The sequence below is a fragment of the Sphaerodactylus townsendi genome, linkage group LG05 (genome assembly GCF_021028975.2).
Source record: "Sphaerodactylus townsendi isolate TG3544 linkage group LG05, MPM_Stown_v2.3, whole genome shotgun sequence".
Classification (NCBI taxonomy): Eukaryota; Metazoa; Chordata; class Lepidosauria; order Squamata; family Sphaerodactylidae; genus Sphaerodactylus; species Sphaerodactylus townsendi.
The window spans coordinates 1,316,259-1,324,240 of NC_059429.1; the positions used below are offsets into that span (position 1 = coordinate 1,316,259).

A 7,982-nucleotide genomic window follows, 5' to 3' on the forward strand; every position below is an offset into this window, starting at 1 on the left:
TCTCTCTCTCTCTCTCTCTCTCTCTCTCTCTCTCTCTCTCTCTCTCTCTCTCTCTCGTGGGGCATCATGGAGGGTCCTTTGCTATTGATACATTAGTTCTGGCAATAGAAGAACAAATGCTTATTCCTTACATCCTGCCAAGCAGAGACGATCACCGAGCCTCAGTCCTGCGAGGGGGTTCCTGTGATAAACCTATGCAAGACTGTTGTGAGTTTGCTGCAGAGCACTGGGAAGGGGATTCCCCCAGGGAATATTCTGCCATTCCCCCCCCCCCCCCATCTGACCGTAGTTCCTGTGCAAACGTCTGGCCGTGTCCCGTTCAGTGCCCTGTGTGGGCGGTGAGTGGCACGGCCGTGGGTCATGGGAACTCTGTCAGAGTTTCCTTCCAGGTTTTAAATTTAGTTTGGCCCTGCTAAATTCAGCCTTGATGCTTGGTGGCCAGCAGCCAAGACAACTGAATGAGATCGAGCACGGAAGGATGCGGGAAACCTTAAAAGAATTTCTGGGTGAAGAGGCAGATCGGAAGAACCCCAAAGTTTTGTCCCGTAGTTTGGAGATCTGCCATCCTCCTCCACCCTTGGCAGGGTTTTGCATAATTCTCCTTTGCGGGTCTAGCCTGAAAATCCCTATTTTGATGTTGGTTGTGGGAAAAAATGCCTGGTTATGATCCTCAGAAGAGCCCGGCTGGATCCGACAAGTGAGAGTCCATCCAGCTCCCTCACTCGGCCGCCAGCCAGTTATCTTTATTTCTGCACTGTTGCTATTTTTTCATGCTGAGTTTTGTATGCTCCCCCCCCCCTATTATTTGGGCACCCATAAATCAGAAAACAACATATGTTGTATGTATTAAAGCTGGATATGTTGTTCTATATTTTGGATGTGTTAATTTTTTTAAGAACTATACAAACAAATCTACCAAATCAGAAAACTTGTTGAAAATATAAGTTTCAAAAGATAAGTTTCAAAAGAAACTGGGAGCACATTCGTCCAGGTTGTGAATTTAATTTATATAACGATCCCCCTCTTTTTCATATGGTTTTATCCTGCTATTGACATTTCATGCTTTATTTGTATTAAATATTTCTACTGCGTGGTTTTCATTGAGAAGTATTGTGGAGTACAGTTCAGACTGTGTCATGTCAGGTCCTAAGAGACCCGGGTTCAAATCCTGATTGGCTGTGGAGCTCATTTGAGCTCAGTCACCTTCTCTCTTCCATAGCTGCCTGACAGGGCTGTTATGAGGATAAAATAGGAAAGGTGGAGTTCTTTTGTTAATACAGAAGTGCAGATGTCTCAGTTGACCAAACGGCAAATAAACCTTGGAAATAAAAGAATGGTTACAAGCAATTGAGTTGGAAACTGGCTTGAATTTGTCCCTTCCTAGTCTTTCTGTTTACCTTTGGCCAATTGTGTATGCACAACTTATCCTATGGCTGTTAACTTCACAGTAGGATTTTCCCACGGGTTTTTTGTTTGTTTGTTTATATCAGGATTCTCCTCCTGCAAAGTAACCCTGGCCAAGCCAAGCCACCATTTTGTCCACCCGCCACTTCCTTGTTGCTTTTGTGCTACTGTCAGGAGGCCTGCTAGAATTCGGGGTTTGCTTTTGCTGCTTTCTGTAAGATGGAGGGTTAATGCATTACTGTCTGCCTATTTATTTATTTATTTATTTATTTTATTGTTCTACTTATATACCGGCCTCCCCCGGAGGGCTCAGGGTGGTTTACAACACTAGCAAGACAAGTGGAAAACAAAATACATACAAAGTTAAAAGTTAAAATACAGCGCTCAATTATCATAAACCGATTAAAATACAGATGGCATCCGACTGTTGCTAGAAAGTGATTTCACTCCGCAGGTGCTGATCAAGGTCAGTGGCTGGGCATCTTCGCTGTTATCTTTCTTACAGTTACTTTTAGGTGCGCTTTCCCGGGATGGGGGGGTGCAAGCTGTTTTAATTACTGGATTTTGCGCGGGCAAAATCAGTTCTGGCTTTGTCCAGGGAAGATCCACAATCCTGAATAAACTGCTGTTCTTACACATGAGTTTGTTTCAGTTTTTGGGGTTCTGACGGCTACCTCCATTGGGAGAGGTTGCCTGCTGCCAATTTCCCCCCAGCATTAGTTTGCTGGACCATATCAGTTTCTTGTCAGTTTTACTGGATCTGTCACGCCTGCAACAGATCTTCAGCATGAAAAAATAGCTCTTCTGACTGAACCTTCTAAAATGGTGGCCCAAAGAGTGGGAGAACCTGCCAAGGTGTGGGTGGGGAAAGGCAGGGAGGAATGGGAAACCCCCAAGAAAGCTAAATGCATCCTGATCCCCTTTGCTTTCCCTGCAAAAGGAGAGGGAAAGTTGCTCTTTCGGAGCTTTCAGAAACCACGGGGACTGTCTGATTGAAAGGCAGGGTGAGTGCCAAAAGGGGGAAATCTGAAGGAAATGTGCACTCGATGCAAAGAAGACCACGAATGTGTCAATGGCCTCTAACATCTGCTTCTTTTCTTCTCAATAGAGCCGTCTCCATCCCTGCCCAACTGCAATGGGGCGGAAAAAAATCCAGATCAGCCGCATTTTGGACCAAAGGAACCGGCAGGTGAACTTATACTCCGAAGGCTACCATCACACCACTCTGCACCTAAAGGCTAGAGGATGAAAACACCCTGCAAATTCAAAACTTTTTTTAACTTACTGGTATACAATGTAAAATATCAGTCATACACAGATGTCTTCACAATAATTGAATATATATAGGAAAAGTATGTTTTAGGCCAGCCACCTTTACAAAGAAAATATACAATAGGCCAGTGGTGGTGAACCTATGGCACAGGTGCCAGAGGTGGCAGAGCCCTCTCTGTAGGCACATGCAGAGTCCCCCCCCCCCCACACACACACACATATCTAGGCTGGCCTGGGCCACTGGGCTCAATTATTAGCATTAAACCTAAGACCTAGTTTTGGGGAAGCAGTGTAGATTATCCTATTAAACCCCACTGATTTTCATGCAAAGAACTAAAGCATGACCTGGGAGTAAGCTTGGTTACTGGCAATGGGGCTTGCTTCTGAGTAAACCCTCCTAGGGTCGTGATTCACCTGTTGGAAGAGTTGCACTGTTGCTTCAAAACAAAGCCACCGACTACCACCAAGCTTACTCCCGAGTAACGCATGCCTTGGAGCCAACCGTTTTTTCTAAACTAAAACCTCAGTATTCTGGTTAAATTGCCGTGTTGGCACTTTGCGATAAATAAGTGGGTTTTGGGTTGCAATATGAGCACTCGGTCTTGAAAAGTTTCGCTATCACTGCAATAGGCAATAACACCTCAGGATTGCTGTAACCATTCTACCATTCTACCTCTTTGCCCAGGTGACCTTCACCAAGAGGAAGTTTGGGCTGATGAAGAAGGCTTATGAGCTGAGCATCCTGTGTGACTGTGAGATCGCCCTCATCATTTTCAACAGCACCAACCGGCTCTTCCAGTATGCCAGCACAGACATGGACAAGGTGCTTCTGAAGTATACAGAATACAGCGAGCCACATGAGAGCCGGACCAATTCAGATATCCTGGAGGTAAATGCTGGGTGCACCTGGGGGGGGGGGGGGGGCAGGAGGCAAAATGGCCCTTAGGAAGTTCACCTGGTGTTCTTCTTACAGTGCCTTTTTTAAACTTGCGGAACTCACTGTCACCAGATACGGCAACGACTCCCAGCTTAGGATGGCTTTTGAGGAATGGTTAAATTGTGGGGGAAACATAAGAAGACCGGACTCGCTGAAACAGACAGCTGTGCAAGGGAAAGCAGGAGGCAAGCGGGCCTCGACCAAGGAAGCCTCAGGCTTCAGTCTGCAAGGCCGTCCGTGACGGGATGCCCCGGAGGTCACTCATTCAGAGGGTCTCCAGAGGTCAGAAATGACTTGATGGCTCGTAGCACATGCACAACTTGGCAACACCCTGCCCAGGAGACATGGCGGTTAGGGCTGGCCATTTGGTAAAGCTGAATGAAGGACCCCCCACCCACCCCCCAAAAAGTCACTCTATTCAGCAGAGCCAAATAGCCTGGTGCCCAAAATGCTGAACAGATTTTGGGTTTGGGGGGTTTCATAACTGGCTGGAGGGGGGTTAGGGTGACCCCTCAAGCAACCCCCACCCAGGCTAGGCAGTCAGCAGGGCGACCTGGGGTGGGGGCAAGATTCCAATCCCTGCCAGCAAACCCCCCCCCCCCCACCTCACCCTCTGGTGTCTCAGGAGATGAAGCAGCCTCACTCAGATGAATGCAGAAGTCAGCTCAGCCGATCCAGCTGGGTGGGGCTAGCATTTCTCAGGTTCAGCTTTTAAAAAAACCCCAAAAAATCAGGGCTTCTAATGCCGGATCCAAAAAATGCCAGAAAAGGTGACCATCCCTAGTGGAGACAGCGGGTAGCTTGGGATGGTTTCCAAACAATAATGATTTTAACAATGAAAGAGCAGAAAGATTGATGTTGGCAAATTGCCAGAATAGCTGGATGGAGCCTCCATAAATAGATGTGGTCTATCTTTTGAATACTAGATGCTGTGGGACGAGCCACAGACTGCTGGTGTGCTTTTCAGAGGCGTCTGGCAGGCTACGAAACCTACTTTCCTTTTTGACAACATGGAAAATTACTCCTAAAAATAAATTAAGGTTCTATTTTTATTAATTAGCAAGGCCCCTGCTTTCTCCTGAATAAAGTGACACACACAGATACTGGGGAATGCAGCTCTGGTTTAACTTCTGGGTTCTCTCCTCCTACCCTTCTTCCATTGGCGGAGGCGCAGCTGCAGAAAATGGCACCCACGGTGAAAACTACAATTCCCCCCCCCCCCCACAAGTCAGACATTTTTAGATAACTGTATCAAAGCAATGTCCCGTGCTCCCTGAAATACCTCCACACACGTGCCTCTGTTCATATGCAGAATTGGCACAAAATGAAGACCATCTCTGCAGTAGATGTGTCTACTCCAAGGATATCTTTTCAATTATTGATCATCTCCCTGTCAGAATTCTTCTCCCCACCCCCAAAAGAAACCAGTTCTCATAATTCTCCCCCATTACTGGAAAAGGAAAGCCACTGAAGGCTGAGACAATGAGTGGGAGAGGAACTTTCTTTTGGGATCTAATAATATTGGTCATAATAATATTATGTTCCGGCAGATGCAGGATCTGCAATTCTGGAATTTGGGGGGGGGGGGGGAGGGAGAAAGAAAAAAATTGAGAGAGATTAAGAGATAGATGAAAAGAAAGAGAAAGATGAAAAGAAAGAAAGGAGACAGAAGGAAGGCGAGAAAAGAGAGAGAGAGAGAGAGAGTAAGAGGAGGGAGAGAAAGGAGACCTTCAGATATTTCACACATAGATAAACACACACTCACACATAGCCGTTTTGCAGTCCCGGAAACATCAGTTTGTATATTTAGCCTGTTGTGCCACATTTAACTTTGTGGGTTCCAAGTTGTAAAGTTTTTTTATAAAACAAAAAATGCATTTTCTTTTGCTGAAATTAGAAGTTTTTAGCTGATGCAACCGTCGCTTCAGTGGGAACTCTAGCAGGGGAAGGGCAATTGTCCCGAAGACTCAGCAGACTGTATAAGGAAACAAGAGTATCTGTATCCTCATACAGCTACTCTTGTGTTCTTATACAGACAGCATCCGTGTCAAATGGCCATTTAGTCTCCTGCCCCATTCGTAGCTTAGGGCAGTAATTATGTAGAGCGGATAGTTTGCATAGGAACCTCGTCTTGCGCTAAGGACAACGAAAGGCTGCCCGGGCCCTTCCTCTTAAGGGATTTGCTCCCTGACTTTAGCCAGATGGGGAAGATAGAAATATAATAAAAGACAAATATAATAAACCCTCTCCCCAAAATCTCACCTTGAAATCCCCACTTTGTTTGCCCTTTTTCCATCTGCTCCATCTTCCTCACTCCCAGATTTCTCCACCAGCAACCCCCGCCACCCCTCCTGCATCTGGTCCCTCTTTCTCCCCCTCCCACTTTGAATCTCACCCACAGTTGTCCACCCCCACATCTCCTCTCCCTCCTTCCACGGCCTCTCCTCCCTAGATGTGCCTCTGGAACCTCCAGCCTCCGAAGGTGCCACGTTCAAGTCTTGTTCCCCTTCTGGTTGCAGGGACCTTGTGGTGCTGCACAAAGGGAAGAAAAAGTGTTTGGATTTATACCCTCCCTTTCTCTCCTGTAAGGAGACTCAAAGGGGCCGACAATCTCCTTTCCCTTCCCCCCCCCAACAAACACCCTGTGAGGTGGGTGGGGCTGAGAGAGCTCCGAAGAACTGTGACTAGCCCAAGGTCACCCAGCTGGCATGTGTTGGAGTGCACAAGCTAATTTGGTTCACTGGATAAACCTCCACAGCTCAAGTGGCAGAGCGGAGAATCAAACCCAGTTCTTCAGATTAGAGTTCACCTGCTCTTAACCACTAGGCCACTGATGGGACCAAGAGGGACCCAACTGGTGGTGCTGTCTCCATAACTCCTGACTCGGAGCCAGCTGCAGCCGAGGGAGACGACCTCAGAAGAGCCTCTGCCCCAGAGCCCCCAGGAGCGAGAAATGCCCGCTGCCTCCTGGGCCCAGCAGTTACCACCTGCACAGCAGACCAGGTGTACCAGGTGAGGCACGGAAGTTGCCCCCCAGAGCTTCAGCCCCCTCCACCCCCTCACTGGGCTCTTGTGCATGTTCATTTCCTTATTAATTAAAAGAAGAAATTTAATTTTATTACCATCTGTATGGAAAGTGGGTTTTGCACGCACAAAGATTCATAGTTAAAACTGCCCATAACTGGCAGCGGAATCGCTTTTCTTGTGTTGCCAAAAGAACCGTTTTTTAAAAGTGTGCTGAAACTTTTGATCGCTGTGGGCCCCGTTGTTTTCTTGGTGACATCAGAGGCAGCACGCCACGCTGAGCTCTACCCCAAGGCCCAGAGACTTCCAAAGAGGCCATGGGCATTTCCCCGTTTTATCCTCACATGTTTCAGGTTTGTTCTCCTGGGTCAGTAATGACCAAGTGCTTGCGCAGGTGACTATCTTTAGCTCTCTATTGTATACTGAGTGAATTCTGGTTGAGATTGCTTTACATTTAGACTTAAAATACACGTGTAAAATAGAGCCCCGCTGGATCAAGCCATTTGTCCAAAGTCTCTTTCTGTTATTGCTCTCCAGTGACTGATACCCGCAAGTGCCCCGTCTTGGAAGGTGGAGGTTAAGTTTTGAGGCCATACCGAACAGATTTGGGAAGAACCGCTCTTTTCCTCTTTGTTTAATCCACTTTTAAATCTCCTGTAAGCTAACAGCTGCCATGACATCTTTTCTCCCCATAATAACCCTTTGCAACTGAAACAGCATGCTGCGGCATCTTGTGGCAGCGAGTTCTGAACATTTATGATAGGCGTGTTTAAAGGCACACCCGTCATTTTTATGAGCCTTAAAATCTACGCTGCCTTATCCGTGTTCTCTAGACTCTGAAACGAAAGGGCCTGGGCTGGGAGAGCCCAGAGCTGGATCTTGGAGAAGCTTTGGCCCCTGCAGGGAAACTAAGGCGGCTCAGTGAGGATTTGGACTTGCGCGTCTCACGGCCCAAACTTTGTGTGAGTAATCGCCAGAAGCGTATCCGGGGGAAATGGCGCCCGGGGCGACACCTCCTCCGGGCGCCCCACGCGCGTGCTCCCACACTTAGGGGTGGGGTGGGAGTCTGGACCGAGCCCCGCCCCTGCCTCTCTGCAGGCCAGCTCCTGCTGTCACCAGGGCCTCGGGAGGGCAAAAGCCAGCCTGCATGGAGGCTGGGGTCAGGCCTCGGCAGCGGGGGGCCAGCCCAGGTCCCCCCCCCCAAGACCAAAAGGCATGCGCCCAGGGACATGGGTGATCTCATGTCCCTATAGGCCAGCGGTGGCAAACCTTTGGCACTCCAGATGTTATGAACTACAATTCCCATCAGCCCCTGCCAGCATGGCCAATTGGCCATGCTGGCAGG

At 48.1% G+C, this 7,982-nt stretch overlaps 1 protein-coding gene across 2 annotated transcripts in view; it reads right to left on the reverse strand.

Moving 5' to 3' along the window:
* Window positions 1-7,982, reverse strand: part of NCAN (neurocan) — a 308,547-nt gene that overhangs the window by 283,747 nt on the left and 16,818 nt on the right. The window lies entirely within an intron of this gene.